Source organism: Epinephelus moara, chromosome 13 (genome assembly GCF_006386435.1).
Source record: "Epinephelus moara isolate mb chromosome 13, YSFRI_EMoa_1.0, whole genome shotgun sequence".
Lineage (NCBI taxonomy): Eukaryota > Metazoa > Chordata > Actinopteri > Perciformes > Serranidae > Epinephelus > Epinephelus moara.
Genome location: NC_065518.1, coordinates 28,972,585 through 28,989,720, shown reverse-complemented (window position 1 = coordinate 28,989,720; position 17,136 = coordinate 28,972,585).

Sequence of the window (17,136 nt, the reverse complement as noted above, 5' to 3'; positions counted from 1 at the left end):
GTGTATGTGCTACCACCAGCGCGCACTGTTATTGGACGGCGCATGGATACTCACAGAAAAGTGCCGCGAGAATATAAAAAAAGAAAAGAAATAAAGTCAGATTAAATATTCCTTCCGCAACAATTTTAAGACCTTTGAGTAATGAATTTAAGACCAATCTGAGACATTTCTAATGAATTTAAGACATTTTCAGGCCTTACTTTTAGATACATGAATTTAAGACTTTTTAAGACTTTTCAAGGATCCGCGGATACCCTGGATAAGCACAAACACGAACCATTGTTTTCAATCGATGCAGTAAAACTCTCAGCTGTACTCTGGGACAGCCAGCGCCACTCGGGGCGGCGCTCTGCATGGCTCCTGTGTTTTCTTCCGGCAACAAGCAAAGCTCTCACGAGATGACATCACAGCCCAGAACAAGTGAAGGGTAAGGGAAACGTTTAGTATGCTATTTACAGAGATAACACTGGTGATCTGAACCGGTCAGTGGCGAAAAAAAAGCACTTTTAATGTGCAAACTTATACGGGAGGCATTTGCCCCCGTTACCGTTTTAGCTCGTTTCGTGGCTCCAGCTGCATCCACCTCCCTCAATACTGAACCACTTTTAGAACAAGTTGTACCTATGAATCATACACACACATACATATGGGGAAATAGGGCCCAGGTTGAAAAATACCGAAGTTATCCTTTAATAATCAGGACACCAAATCACGGAATGTCACCCAAACTTCAGCCATTCCTCCAACACAATGGATGTGACTAGAATTTCATTTGTGAAGCTCTGACCATTGAAAGTGTGTTTTTGTAGTTGCTGTTAAGGGAGTTTTTACTTATCGGCTGTGAGGGTCAAGTGACAGAGTGATGTTGTATGCTGTAAAGCCCTCTAAGGTAAATTGCGATTTGTGATATTGGACTTTATACACAAAATTGAATTGAACTGAATTGAACTGTAAAAACAATGGGCCTCATGTCAGAACATTTTTATATTCTTTTTCCCTTAGAGACTTAATCACTAGCGTTCCAAGTGGGATTCTTCAGACCCTCTTTATGGCAAGAACTTACCGTTAATTGCTTGTTCGCCACCTGTTCAAGAGGAGGTGCGCATCTGCGGGGTTTAATTTACATAATCGACACCCTAACTTGCTACATAAAGGTTAGACAAGTTTCATTTACAAAAATTGTTACCCAAGACAAAAAAGAGGAAGTTCACAATAATTTGTAAATATGAAAAATTGTTGAATGCTGCAAGTTTGCTTTAATCACTTGTACGTAACACTAACCAAAAAAAAAAATGTGTTCATACCAATAATTTTCCCACGAGGCCCACTGTTGTTCAACATCAGGATATCATCATTGTTGCTTCTTTGGTGCCCTGCGATAGTCTGGCCACCTGTCCAGGGTGTACCCCGCCTCTTGCCCAATGTCAGCTGGAATAGGCTCCAGCCCTCCGTGACCCTCAACAGGATAAGCACTTACGGAAAATGAATGAATGAATCAATCAATAATTCTTTGGTAGAAAGTAGTTCCAATCAAAAAACAACATCAGCTATTAAATTCAATAAGTATAGTAGAGTAGTCTAAAATCCACTTGACCTTGAAGCCATGTTTGTCTTTAGCAGGAGTCAGTAACCTTTACTATTAAAAGAGCCATTAGTGGCAAAAAAAACAAACATCTGCCGCAAACATATTTGAATAATGGTAACAGCGTAGTCTAAATTAGCCCACTGACATTATGAATAAGTCTAAATAAGCATTAATTTATATGATTTACTATATGATGGCTACTCTGCAGTGGGCTGTTGATAATTATTTAGGCACTTTAACCTTGTGCCTTATGGTGAAAGCAAATGAATCTGTCCACACACAATTAAATCTGTTATTTTCGTCCAAGATTTTCCCTTTTTTGGATTTGGGATCCATAGTCCAAAGACTGTGGATCCCAGGAAGACTAGCAACCACTTTGTGGATGCTAATGGGGATCCTAGGGATCCTAGCCTTGCTAGAGGGACTCCAGGCTAGCCACAGCTACTGAAGTTCAGCGAAATTTAGAAGAAAAAGCACCAGGTTGTTCACGTATGACACACATTACAGTTGATGAAATGTTAAAACAGTTTTTAATTCGATGTATCGATGTATGTCGCAGGGGGCTGGAGCCTGTCCCAGCTGACATTAGGCTGACACACCTATGACCAATGACCACCTATTCACACCTTTGGCCAATTTAGAGTCACCAATTAACCTATCCCCAACCTGCATGTCTTTGGACTGTGGAAGGAAGCCCGAGAACCTGGAGAAAACCCACGCTGACATGGGGAGAACGTGCAAACTCCCTCCACCCTGGGTTCAAACCAGGAACCTCTTGTTGTGAGGCGACAGCATTAACACCATACCACCATGCCGCCTCAGTTGACAACATATCAAAAAAAGATATTTTTCAAGATGTTGGAAAGCTGATTTAAATCAGCTCAGCACAAATATAGCTGCTTTTGCAGCAGCCCTCAGTGCAGCCAGAAAATAGACAAACAGCTCCTCCAGCTTGGCCTCTCAATAGTGGAAATTGGGGTCTTGAACCGAGGTCCTTCCTGTCACTGTCTTCTTAATTTTCTCCTCTCGTCTCTGACCTCCAGAAGATATCAAAGACACCAGCACATATCTTCCAGCCATGACCACACTGAAGCTGTTAAAGGTCGATGAAGAGTCCAACTCTCATCCTTTTAAAAATAACTAGAATAATCACAGTCAGGGACATGGGACAAATTAACATGCAATTATATGAATGTGACAATGAATATACGTATGTCAGATGAGAGAAGACCATGATGACCTCTCCAGCACACAGATAATACCAGCTAATACCGTAGCAAGGCGACGGATTAAGTTGCTAATTGCTATGTAGGCTGAGCATTCATTACCATTGTGTGTGTATGTGTGTGTGTGTAAAGGAAATAGAGCTGAATGAAAGTTTCTATGATTGCATGCTGCCTGTGCACAGTGGCACAATAAACTGTACATTTAAAGGTGAAATTACATCACGTTTAGTTTGTTCTGGCTGAAATGATATCTGACATGATTTGACAGAGCGTCTGCCTTCTACTTCACAGCCATTAATTCATTTGTACCACTCTGACATATCAAAAGTTTGACATGCTGTTCTCTTTGACAGCCTGCCAGATTAATTCACACTGAAAATACTGATCAGATTTTGACACATTACGCTGTATTTTAATTGATCATTGGCTACAGTACCCATGCTCACTCAACCAGACTTACATTTGTAAATCAAAGCAAATCATTTAGGGATTTGATTTGATTGCTTTAAATTGGGTGTGACTAAGTAAGCATGGAGTCTCTGGAGAACTACAACAATCTGGAAAGAGATATTACTCCCTCTACAGTCATCTCCACCCACTCCTGCATTACTTTTGTTGTAAGATTAGGATGCAGGGGTGAATTAATTTATGATTCAGATACACTTTAGAATGCATTTAAATATTTTTGATAACTATCTCCAAACACTTGCCAAGTGATACTATTTTGCTTGCTACTACAACCCACAAGCTAACAAAGTCAAGTGCTGTTTTAAGATAGCTGGTTTTCCCACGACATTTTATCAGATAAGTTTACAGTTTGAGTGTAGGATTAGTCATCATTATGGTTATGACTATAATCATAAACCCTGCCACCAGACTTGCTAGTGATCTCCCCTCCCCCAAGTCTGGCTCCAGAGGGGGCCCTGGTGTCCCAATACCTGGTGAGGTACTCTATTTCTGAATGTGCTGTTTCATCAAAGTCTTCTGGAACCGCTCTTAGTCTGGCCCCTCCCCTAATTCCGTTTGTTATATTCATGGACAGGATCTCAAGGTGCAGCTGGGGGGAGGAAGGGGTCTGGTTTGGTGACTGATGATTGCATCATTGCTTCTTGCAGATGATGTGGTTCTGTTGGCTTCATCACACCTTGACCTCCAGCATGCACTGTGGTGGTTTACAGCCGAGTGTGAAGTGGTTGGGATGAGAGTCAGCACCTCCAAATCAGAGGCCATGGTGCTCTGCCAGATAAGGCTGGACTGTCCCCTCTGGGTTGGGAGAGAGTTAGTGCCCCAAATGAGGAAGGGTCTTCTTCACGAGTGAGGGTAGAACGGAGCGTGGATGGATCTGCGGTTTGGTGCAATGTCTAAAGTGATGTGGGCACTGCGCCAGACTGTCGTGGTGAAGAGAGACCTGAGCCAGAAGGCAGAGCTTTTGATGTACTAGTCCATCTACTTCCCACCCCTCACCTATGGTCGTGAGCTCTGGGTAGTGACTGTAAGAATGAGGTTGTGAGTACAAGCAGCCGAAATGAGTTTTCTCCAAGACTGTCAAATACTAACACCTTGTCTCATTTTTCAGCGTGATACCGACACCGAAGGCACCCTTTGCCATCCCTATGAGATGCACGGGGCTTTCAAGTAATTTTGATGTAAACCTATGTGCTGCAATATTTGACACTCAGAGCAACTGACATAGTGTAAAGATTGAGAAATCCTTTAAAGGTAGTGTTAGTGTCACTTGCATTTCACAACTTTAACCATGAGTTTTACCCAGAGGACACCTGTGTGTCACATACTGACTTTAAGACACCTAAAGCCTAGTTCACATTACATGACTTTCACCGTGATTTTGACGTCGCAGAGGATCTTGAGAGCCACCTTGGGTCGGAGGTGAGTCGGCAGATAGTCTGCCACGACGAGTCCTCATGTGTGAACAAGCCTACGAGCAAGTCGCCCCCTCTTCTGTGACTGGGACTGGATATCTGGCATGCTAGGAAACTGGAGAAGTCTGACACGACTGACAAAGAGCATCAGCCAATGAGAGGCGGGATACGTCCCACATCAGCACGCAGGAGGATGGAGGAAATTTGAGGAGGACAAGCCGCAGGGTTGCCACTTGCCAGGTCCGCTTATTAGCCGCAACTTTGGGCTTGTTTCTTTCTTTCTTTTTTTTTTTTTTCTTAAGATTATTTTGTTGGGCTTTTGCCTTTAATATACAAGACAGAGTGAAATGGGGCGGGGGGCTGACATGCAGCAAATGGTTGCAAGCCGGAGTTGAACCTGCGACCACTGCAGCGAGGCATCGCCTCTATACATGGGGCGCCAGCACTATCCACTACGCTACTGACGCCCCAACTTTGGGCTTGTTTCTAAAGTGGAATTGCTTATTTGTGCTTGTTCTCAAACGTCACCTTCCTCTATATATATCCATCTAATAAGTTATTTAAACGCATGATAGTATGTTGGACTGTAGTCGCTTCTTTTGGGCTTGTTTCCATAGCCCTGGTTGCTTGTTTCTCTCCCAAGATCTGGCAACACTGACAAGCCGGCAAGCAACAACAACAACAATGGCAGGATCACGGGGAGTGCGTTGTGTTTGGACCCAGGATAATAAAGAATATCCATGCCTTTACATGGACCCAGGATAATAAAGAATATCCATGCCTTTACAATGTGTCGTCTCCAAGTTTGGTGACGTCATCGCTTTATCTGGAGCTCTGTCGGCGAGGGCTTGGTGGAGAAATCTTGTGGTGTGCACACACAGGTCGTAACGCAGTTGGCAAGACTCCCGCTGACAGAAACATACGTCGCCAGGTATGAACACTCAAAAGATTACGATAGTCTCCGCGACACAAAATCAGGGTGAAAAGATTACGATAGTCTCCGCGACACAAAATCAGGGTGAAAATCGTGTAATGTGAACTAGGCTTAAGGGTGTCTTTGGCACCGGTATCACATGCCAGGGGCATGAGAGAGCATAGGTATTTGATGACCTAGGATGGGAACACATAAGAAAATGATTTTGAAAGATACTGTATTAAGACTAATTATATATATAAAAAAACAAACAAAACCAAACATATATTTGACATTGTGAGTTTCTATCAACAGTTACCTTATGAATAGCATAAGCTTACCACAACAAATGAACAAGGATTTTTGTTGTTAAAGGTTGCTGTGACACAATGACAGCTGATGAATAAAATACGAAAAATTTAGGCAGTTAGGGCAAACAAACTCAGCATGTGGCTATATCCAGTGAGACGATGTGTCCAGCTTGACTGTTTTTCCATCTTTGTTGCTTTTTGAACATTATTTCAATCATCTAACATCATACGGAGGGCAACACAGTACAAAAATGCACTGTCTTGTTTTCAGCTTTTAAGGTGTGTCTTTTCATGAAAATACTGTTAGTCTACTGTATGTATAATTTATTGTCTTTTCATTGGGGGAGTGGGAGACATTTAAATTCTGCATGCACTGCTGCCTCTACTCTTGTGTGTCTTTCTATACATTCCTTCATCAAAAATGTATTTCTTGCTCTCTTTGAATTGTCTTTTCTTCCTGATATCCCCCTTCATCTCGCTCTGCTTTTTCTGTGTCAAATATAATACTCACTACTGACTAGTTTCTGAGGGTATGAAATCTGTGTGTTTCCACCTGCACCTGGTGTCCTCTCTGAGAACCCTATTCCCTACCTAATCTATCCATCACATAGGAAAACTACAGGCTACTCACTGCTATGGACTCCATGGGGTCCTACTCTTGAATGTGTTTTCACAGTTAAATGCAGACATATATGATGTGTCTTTTGCAGTGTAAAATAAAAAACTAGAAATTATTTAGAGAGTGAATCCCTGAGCCAGGACTGTAAGTTTGAACACAATACTGTATTTGATCTGTATAGACCACCATTACAGAGACCTTTCAGAGTTGTTGCAGTTAACCCTTAGCTGAGTCCTTACTGTTGCTACAGATGATATCTACATGCCATTTACCACTTGAAATTCATGGTAATTCTTTTAAAATTGGTCCTTCATTTCACATTTTTATTCAGCCACTGTAGATTTTGCCATTGAAATTACAGCTGCCACTGGCATCATTGTGTCAGTGGTAGTGGGTGGATCAACATTAATTCTGTCTGTTGATTGGAAACTCTGAATCCAGCTGACTTTGTAATGTTGCCTCGAAATGTGAGTCCTAAAAAACAAAAAAATTCAAAGAAAAGAAAGACTTTGAGTACTCAATTTTTGTGTAGGAAATTTTTTGTTTTATAAACAGGAATTAAAATATTTTTGTACATTAGATAAAACAGCATCCAAAGCCTGGCCCACACTATCAGATTTTAAAATCTTAAGCATTGTTGAAAATGTGAGAGACCCCTCATAGAACAGCATGAAATGATACATTTATCAGGTTTGTTCCTGTGGTGTGTGGAGAGCAACGATTTGGCCAAAAAAGCATCACACACTAAAAGATTCTATTCTATTGACAAACAACCAGACTACAGACTACTGGCAAAATGAACAAGCTATTAGTTTTTGCACTACTCTTTACAGAAAACTCATGTAGAAAGTACGAAAGAAGTCATGTAAACAACCTGCCTGCCGGCAATCCTCAGGGTTACCTCGACAACAAATTATCCAATTGTAACTATTGAATATATTTGATTGTGATTTGAAATCGGTGCAACCAGGATGCACTTCTGATCAGATCTGTAGATGTAAAAAAAGACTTTTAACATACCCTACACCACAGGAAAAACTGGCAAGAGGATCTTTAAAACCGTCAAACAACCTGGGCTTTGCTGAAGATTGTCAGGAGGTGGAAATCGGGCCCAAAATGGACTTAACTGTTGTGTAGTACCTGACAAATAATTTTACTATTATTATTTATTTTAGTATCTTTTGGTAGATGCGGAAGCTTTCAGTCCTCTCTCTGTCAGCTCTGCTAAATTTGGGCTCTTATGTCTATTTTCTCAAGTCTTGGTGGTGCTTTTTGTTGTTTAGATGGTGGTGGTGTGCGGCTGAGAGTCAGACATTGGGATGTGGACACCACTTTACCAGTCTGCAAACTTTCCTTCTGCTGACTAGCTGCTTGCCAGGTTGAGGTTTTCAAATGTAAACATCAGTAAACATGAAGGAAATATGGAGAAGATGGGACCAGCTGAACTAGCATCCTGCTAGCCATTGTACAGATGCTGGATAATAAACTGGACGACCTCTGTGCTGCATCAGTTTGAAACGGGATATCAGGAACTGTAATATCTTTTGATTCACTGAAAATTGGCTAAATCCCGAACAGGCGAGAGTGCTTTACAGAGAATAACAACAGGTGTGATCATGGAATTGTGAGGTGCTGTCCTGTTCCTGTTGTGGATCACTGCTACACACTGTTCAGAGGTGGCTGCAGAGTGGAGTAGCTACCGGTGTTCAGGTGGAGCGACCATACGGCCATTGAGGTCAGGACAATTTAAACATTCCGCAACCATAAACCATGGAATACCAGAACCTTCCAGAAAATAAAGGACTAAATTACAGTGCACAAGTTAAAGGAACTCATGGGTTCACATTTCACTAGAGTTGTAGTGTATGATTCCATGTGACAAATTGATTGACTTGTTTATTGATTAAATAAGTCCCTAAATGGGTGGTACGAATGAAGACATCTGCTCCTTCACAACATGAACATTTCAGAGGGGCAGTCATGCTGTTTAGTTTCCATTTCACTTGGCAAGTGGAAGTAAGTTAGCTTAGCTTACTGACGATTGCAAGTGAGCTGAATTTGACTTCCACTTTAACTTTTCATTTGCAAAAGAAAAAATGAGTTATTCCTTCTTTCAGATGTTGCACAGTCTCACCTTAGAGGTACCTGATAATCGAATATAATAAGGTTAAGTAGCTACCAGTAACTCAAATCTCTCTTTTCCACAGGATTATTGAAAGATTCAATTGCTACCTCAAGGACAACCCCAGCTATTTATATCTGCTGCTTTTAAGACAAAACATACAAACAAGAACAGAAGCATCCTGTAGCTATCAACAAGTGTTTAATGCAACAGGTGTGTGCTGTCGGGGATACATTTTCGCCTCATTTGATGTCTGGCACATTCAATGTTCCCACATCATTGTGTTCACAATATGGTAATTACAGCACATCCTCAGTCTCATTACAGCAATATGTGTGAAGTCACTCTAATGAGGTGTGGACAGCATATAAGAGTAATCCAGTTGTTGTTCAGCTGAGGTCAGCCTCTAACAATCACCATCTATTCAGAAGAAGGCGGTTCAGAGCTTTTCAAAGGAAAGAATGACATTCATGCTCATTTTTCCCCCCCACCTCACATGTCCCCCTTTTGATGCTGTTCCCGGCCTGCAATTACGTCTGTGATTGGATGTCTGTCAGTTGAAACTCAAACGTGTGAGTATGAATAGGAAAGGGAGGACTTTTGCACAAAGGAGCTGTTCTAAAGTAAAGTAGAAGGTTTTTACCTTTCTGTTCACTCAGTGACAGTCTTCCTTGAGGATTGGGGGCGTGTTGCAGAAACAAACTCAAAGAGAGCAATTTGTTAATTTGGCAGATGTGTTTAAGGTTAACTTTTCCTAGAAACTTCAATTCTAAGCACATGAGAACAAAATCAAATACAACAGCACCTCGAATACCTTTGCTGGGCTGCGGCATGTTTACTGTGAGTTCCACAATCAGTTTCAAGACATGTACTGCTCTGCACTGTGTAAATGTTTTCTCAGGCTCAGTGCACACTTGCAGTAACTAAAAGAAAGAAAGAATTGAGCAGAAACAGTGTAAACATTGTAATATGTCATCCTGCTGTTTATTCTTTATGCATTTTTACTCCCTGTATACAGCCTGTATACAGCATCTGCCTATAGGAGGAAAAGCCAACTGATAACAACACAGTACATTCTGTTCTGTGAAGCACAAAGTCTTATGTGGGTGCAGAAAAACATGCATTCACTTGTTCTAGACTGTGTTATCCAAGCAGGTTTGTGTAACTGCTCACCCCCGTTCGTACAATATACGCTGTACTCCACGACCCTGACTCTTTGTTTGGGCTTCATCACTGATGAAACTTGTTATTGATGAAACTACAGATAGGCCCATTGGCTTTGATGGATGAAGAGGAAAATGCAATTTTGGTTTGCCTCCACATCAATTAGAGCGTGTTCCTACTGCTGTCCACCACTCTGTGATGAGATGTAAGCATCTGCAGCAGGACTGAGAAACACCGTAACTCTCTGATTTTATTTTATATTCCTGCATCCCTCTGCTGATCGCTCAACTATTTATTTTCCAATCTTTTTTTTCCTGGTATTTCCTGTCTTTCACCTCCTGCCCTTGCTGTCCTCGCTTCTCTCAACTTAACAAGTCTGTTTGAAGGATCATTAAATGCTCATCAGCACTAATCAGGTGTTATTGATGAAATGATGTTTTCCTCATCCTCTCTCTGTCTCTCTCTGTCACAGTTAGACCATTTTACTGAGCTCTAGCCAGTGAGAATCTATGAGGCGTGGTGGTTAACAAGAAAAACTATAAACCAAACCACACAGGCAGTGTACAGTGAAATAGGACCATTTTTATGGATGAAGAATTACATGTAACTTTTTCCTTGCTATAGCAGATTTATAGTTTCACAGAGCCACTTACACAACCAGTGGAAAGTCATTTAAATTGATATGAAAATGATATTACCACAGCACATTATTGAGGATAATACACTTAAATGCCAAAAGTATGCGGACACCCCTGCCCTTATGCATTTGGGCACTTCAAGGGAAATGCAATGAAGGGCAATCTTATCGCTACATCATGTAATATTCACACTCCTCAAGGCATACATTAATACTTTTACTTCTTATTTATTAACTAGCTACAATAAAACTTGAAATAAAAGGAGACGAGTAGGTTTTTTACGGTCAAAATTCAGATTTTCCTGCTGTATTCACAGTGTTCTTAAAAAACAAGATATGCATCTTTATACTTAGGATTCCTGTTGGAATTGTATGTTTCTGCAAACTACAAATATGTCACATTTATACGCTAGGATGTGGTGGATTGGTTGAAACTTTTCAATTCAGCAACACTGTGGTTAATGTGTGGTTCAGGCACATAAAATCCACATGGTCATGACTAGGAAAATATCCTGTTGTGGCTTAAAATACCCAGTATTGGGGCATAATCCCAGTTGGGAAAGCTGTAAAAAAAAAAAAAAACTTTTTCTGGGACTATGCCCGCTGAAAAACAGCGACAGATTTCTATAAAACACCATGTTTGATGGCTAAGTAGCCACTTAACAAAAACCGATGACTCGCTTAACACTACCGTCTTTGTTGTTTATTGATCTGAACAGTGGTCTGCAGCTTGGCAGGCGTCTCACCAAGGTGTCACAGCATCCACCATCCCCCTTCTCTGCTTGATGACAAAGTCAGCACATATACCACATCACTTTGGAGACATTGATATGATACACTTATAAAATGTAATGTTTTCATGGTTTTCAGGGACTTACAATGTCAGCAATTTCTTCTGGAAACTGGGCTGTCTTTTCTTCCCTTCTAAAAGTCTGTTTTGTATATTACCTGAAAGGAGCAGAGAGCTCTTATGTTTATTATTCCTAGATGTATCTGATTAATGGCCTTTTGTCTAAGCACATGTTTTGACTTGTCAGAGCAGGAGCAGAGCAGATGGAATTAATGACACTAATGATGGCTCTGTTCCAGCAATTATTGCAATGTAATGTAGCGATTAATAATGTTATTAGCTGTGTTTGACAGGTCAAAACATCTGCCCTGAAAACGGTCTATTCAACTTGAGTTTCCACATTTTCCCCACCTGGTCATGTGCTAGCAGTGTACTTATCAAAGGTGGGAGTAAGTCACACGTGCAAGTCTCAAGTCATAACCTTCAAGTCTCAAGCAAGTCCCAAGTCACTGTGGTGAAAATCCAGCAAGTCAAGTTAAGTGTCCTTGCTTTAAGTCAAGCAAGTCAAGTCGTACTCACAAGTGGTGGTGGAGTACAGTCTTTTCTTCTCACTCCACCATCTACCTCTACTACACTACATTTACCTGACAGCCTCAGTTACTCGTTACTTTACAAGTTAAAGTTTTGCACTCGAAACATATGAAAATGTACAAGTACAGCTGGAACTATGAGTTCATCAAGGAAATGACAGAAAATAAATTTGCCACTATTTTGATAATCATCTAAGTTGTTTTTAATGCAAAAACATTTCATGGTTCCAGCTTCAAAAATGTGAACATTTTCTTTTTTTTTGCTGCTTTTGCTTTTAATTATTTAATAATTTTTATGTTGAGGTTTGATCTGTTGGTAAGACAAACATTATAAAGGAGTCACTTTTGGCTCTGGGTAAATGTGACGCTATCTCTCACTATTTCCAGAATTTTTACAAACCAAACAATCAATTGATTAATGGAGAAAATAATCAGCAGATTAACCAATAATGTAAATAGTAATTAGTTAATAGTTCAAAATGAGCTCCACCTCAATCAGCTACACCAGTAAAACCCTGATTTTACATCAGTGCATGAGTCATAATAATCTCATGAGATCATATATAGTAGTAGACTACAACTTATAATGCTTTAAGTACATTTTCCTGATTATATGTAGATGCTTTTATATAAGTAACATGTTAAATGTGGGAATTTGACTTGTACTGTAGAATAGTATTTTAGAGGGTGGTATTAGTTTTCTTTTTTTTTTTTTAACTAGAGTAAAGGATTTAAATACTTCCTCTCCTGCTCCCAGCCATCTGGTCAGGGTGAAAGACTCCACTCACATGACATACCTGCTGCTATGAGAGAGCAGGTGAGATAATAACACACTGTTAAAATCCACAAATGCATGTCAAGCAGGAACAGGAGGCAAAAAAAAAAAGTAAGTGGGGAAAGTATCTCATGGCACTGATGCGCACGCCAAGCACGCACACACACACACACACACACACACACACACACACACACACACACACACACACACACACACACACACACACACACAGTGAACTTGTGTTGGGACAGCAGGCAGGAACAGTTGTTACACACTGTGGCAGTATCAAAACCTTGTACAAATAAGAGCAGAGCCTGAGCATATAAAGCTAGCAGCGCATGAATCGGCTCTCACAGTGGCAACTGTGTGTGCGTAACGGCCCGAAGCTGACAATGTGTCTCTGGCTGCAAAGCACATTCAACAGTGAAGGCGACCTTGAAAACTTAACTCACATGTAACACTGAGATAGAACTGAATAAAAGCACACGGTGAAGCTCATGATGCTGCTGTACATGCTACCATTCCACCCGGTGGGTCCTCCCCTGCTGTGATATGTGCGTCATCATGTTTTAAAAACAAAATGTAACTTCTCAATGTCTAGAAAAATACAAATATTAAATAAAAAAGTCAAGTCCTTTCAAGTCATCTGTCTCAAGTCAAAACTCAAATCTTGAATACCTAGTCAAAGTCAAGTCGAGTCTTTCATCAGTGTTGGTCAAAAAGTTACAAGTCCTTAAATTTGCGACTCGAGTCAGACTTCAGTCAAGTCATGTGACTCGAGTCCCCCACCTCAGGTACTTACTCAATAACTGGGTGTCAGCAGTTTGGGAAGATCCTCTCCTGTTTTGTTCCAGCAAATGCCCTAAAATGACGTGTTTACATTCAAGTGACAAAGCCTTGCAGCCAAGAAAAATCTGATGCAAAACCTGAAACCAGAGGGAGAAGGCAATAGCAGGCTATAGAATCTATACCAGCATATTTGTGCTAAGTGGCAACCTCTTTGGCTGCCAAAATTTGAGCATAGCGTTAGTTCAGGCAGGACACAATGTCAAGCTCAGCTCACATCCCAGCTACATCAGCTGATCTCAAACAGCCCAGTCAACTGATGGCTGTTCTGCAAGCAGCTTTGCAACATGCCTACACCAGCTCCTCCTCTTCATGTTGTGTCTGACTTATCAATGTTATTTCTGTTTGTCATAGATGCTGGCTCCATTCTGTTCCCGGGCAAGTCTACTGCAAGGAGGGAGGTTTGCTCTCACTGCCTCACCTTTTACTCGTTTGCACGTGGAAGGGCAGGCTTTCCAGATAGGCACTTGAAAGGGCAGGGAGATGTGCTCTCTCCACCTTAGGCTTTCTGCGTAGGCCTAGGAAAGGCAGGGACCCCCAGAACACAGCCATACTGCCAAATATAATAGTGCAAAGGGCAATAAAGTTTTCTTTGACTGCACCAATTTTCAAAGGCAGACTGAATAAGTAAGAGATACAAAAAAGTCACCACCCAAAGTTTCTTCCCTCTGTGCTGCTGTCTCATAGTGCTGTCTACTGTTTACCTGTTTTTCAGCCTGTGCGTGACGTTGATGTGACCGCCACAACCTCATCACATGACTGTCATGCACAAAGTTTTCCAACAGACAATTAATGCTGATATCAAATTTCCCTCACATCATAACTGCCAGCGTATTCGCATAGAACTGTTCTTATGATATCCTATGAAAAATGCATGCAAAGAGTTCGTATGATATCCTATGAATTTGCACCCCACGGATGACATTACATCTTAACGTACAGTTGTGTTATTAATGTAAAGTTACGAGGTTTGGTTTAGGCAATAAAAGTTACTCAGGTTAGGTTATGAAACAAAACATGGTGAGGATGTACATTAAAATGATTCCACAGATTCGAGCATGCAACTCCAGGGCAAAATCCTAGGCCAAAGTCCGTCTTTTTTTGTGACCCATCCACCATCCCAACCTGCCGTCTTACAAGCACTCAGGACTACTTCCTTGTTTACTGCCGTCAGCAAATTGGTCACGTGATCGCAGCCTGTTAAAATTTGGGGGATATGTACGAATTTGGGTGCACTGATTTTCATAGGAAAACACTAAAAGACTTTTGAAACCAGCCTCTAACTGCTGATGCAAAAATTTTGCTTCGGCTAAGCTAATATTTTGTTAGACAATAATTTGAAGAAAAAAGATAGTTCATGCTAAATCTAATGTAGTTATTTTGCATTTCTTGAGTAAACTGTAAAACATGTTGCCCGTGTACAGAGACACAGAAAACTTGTGATATATCATGTCTGTGCTTAAAGAGTTTAAAACAAATGGTATATTAAAGCCACAGTGTGTAGGAATTTCTCCCATCTAACATTGAACTCATATATTGCATTCAAACGGATAGTGCACTCTAGCGCCTCACTGTTTCAAATGCGTATTGCAACTACGGTAGCCGCCGTGTACCAAAAAGNATGACAATGTTGGAGTAGCTTTTGCTGTCTTTAAAGTGTTAACATGTTATTACAGCTACCTGAAATACTCAGTTGTGATTGATTAGTAAGTTAAAGCCACAGTGTGTAGGAATTTCTCCCATCTAACGTTGAACTCATATATTGCATTCAAACGGATAGCGCACTCTAGCGCCTCACTGTTTAGAACGCGTATTGCAACTACGGTAGCCGCCGTGTACCAAAAAGCTATGATAACATTGATGAAACCATGTCATCCGATACTTCATGGAGTGATCACTCAGGTGAAGAGGTTCGTGATTTCATTAATATTGCAAACTGCATCGCATCATTAGTGTTGAGTGTGTATAGGGCAAAAAAAAAAAAAAAAAAATGTTGTTGCCGTGTAGCAGCTAGAATGTAGCTACAATTTGATAACAAACACAAATGAATGTTACCAAAGTGCTAATATTGCTCTACAACACGCTATGATCCTCGTAATGTACTAATTAGTCGGGTTATATTATCCATTTACGTGTGTGCATTATCAGAGATCATCGTCGGGTGATTCAACGCCTGCAACGGTATTGAGAGGAAGAGGAAGGGGGAGAGGGAGAGGAGGGAGAGGCAGAGGACCGGGATGCAGGCGCGGAGGAAGAGGAAGAGGAGGAGGAGAACAACAGTCACGACCACGACGTCAACGACCGGCACCTGCAGCTGAAGATGTTGCTAGAATTGAAGATCTCCAAAGGCAGAGAAGCCACAGAGGTGTGTTTACTATTTATTTAGCCAGCAGCACATGAATAGGCTATGAATTTCTGTTCCCCGCCCACCATGCATGTAGTGAAACCATAATCAAAACGTGACTAATTCAGTATTATGGAAAACAAAGGGCAAAATATTACACAGCAATGTTTGCTTTTACACACCATTATAGGTTTTTATAGCTATTGTTAGGTCATTCCTAAACACGTGATTCTTTCACTGGATTACCTGCAGTGCTATTACTATACTGCATAACATGTTGTACAACCTGTAGAATACCTACCTGCATACCTGCTAGTCTAACCCTATCTTATTTCCTTTTATTCAGAATCTTCTGCAGGAGATGAGCCTCGAGGACTACAGAGACCTCACAGCTAGATTGTTGGAGAGACAGCCAGGGCTGGTCTTTGATTTATTGGCAGAGCGTCAGAGCAGACATGGTGCCCCTGCATCTGCAGAAGTAGTGGGAGTACCTTGGTGTACCTGCAACAACTGCAGAGACATGCCCACCGACCTGGAAAGAAAATTCTGTGGCCAAGACCCAACCCACTGTGTGAGCCTCCTGCCACATTTTACACAGTACTGCCTGGATGAGGGGTATTTGAGAATACATCGGCAGTACCGGGAGGAAATAACAGCATTTGGGAATCTAAGGGAGCCTGGTGATGACAACAGAGAATACCGGTATGCAGCTTACAGACACTTCATCTTCTGGCAGCATGGCGCATTAGGGCAGGGGAACAGGCGAGTGATTTCCAGCTGCTGTGTAAGCAGGATAAGGGAAAAATTCCCTGACCCTCAGGGACAATACACCGGCTACATTCCAGCTATATACTAGATGATTGACACAAGTAGCTTTGTAAATAGTTAAAATGTACAATAAAGGTTAAATACTGTACATTATACTGTAAATAGTTGTAAAGCAGCCATGTAAAGATTTGGAATTAGTATTATTGAGTTCTGTTGATTTCTATCATTGTTACAACGAATAAAAGATGTTACTTGAAAGTGTCGGTGCTGTATTTATTCTACATTAGTGATACAGATGATGTGATCAATGTCAGAATGAGGTGCGATAGCAACATGACACTCAATCATTTCGAAACTGTACATTTATTCACTCGTACTCGTACTCGTCGTCCTCCGCTTATCCGGGTCCGGGTCGCGGGGGCAGCAGCCTCAGCAAAGAAGCCCAGACAGCCCTCTCCCCAGCCACTTCCGTCAGCTCTTCCGCGGGAACCCCAAGGCGTTCCCAGGCCAGCCGGGTGATGTAATCCCTCCAGCGTGTTCTGGGGCGGCCCCGAGGTCTCCTC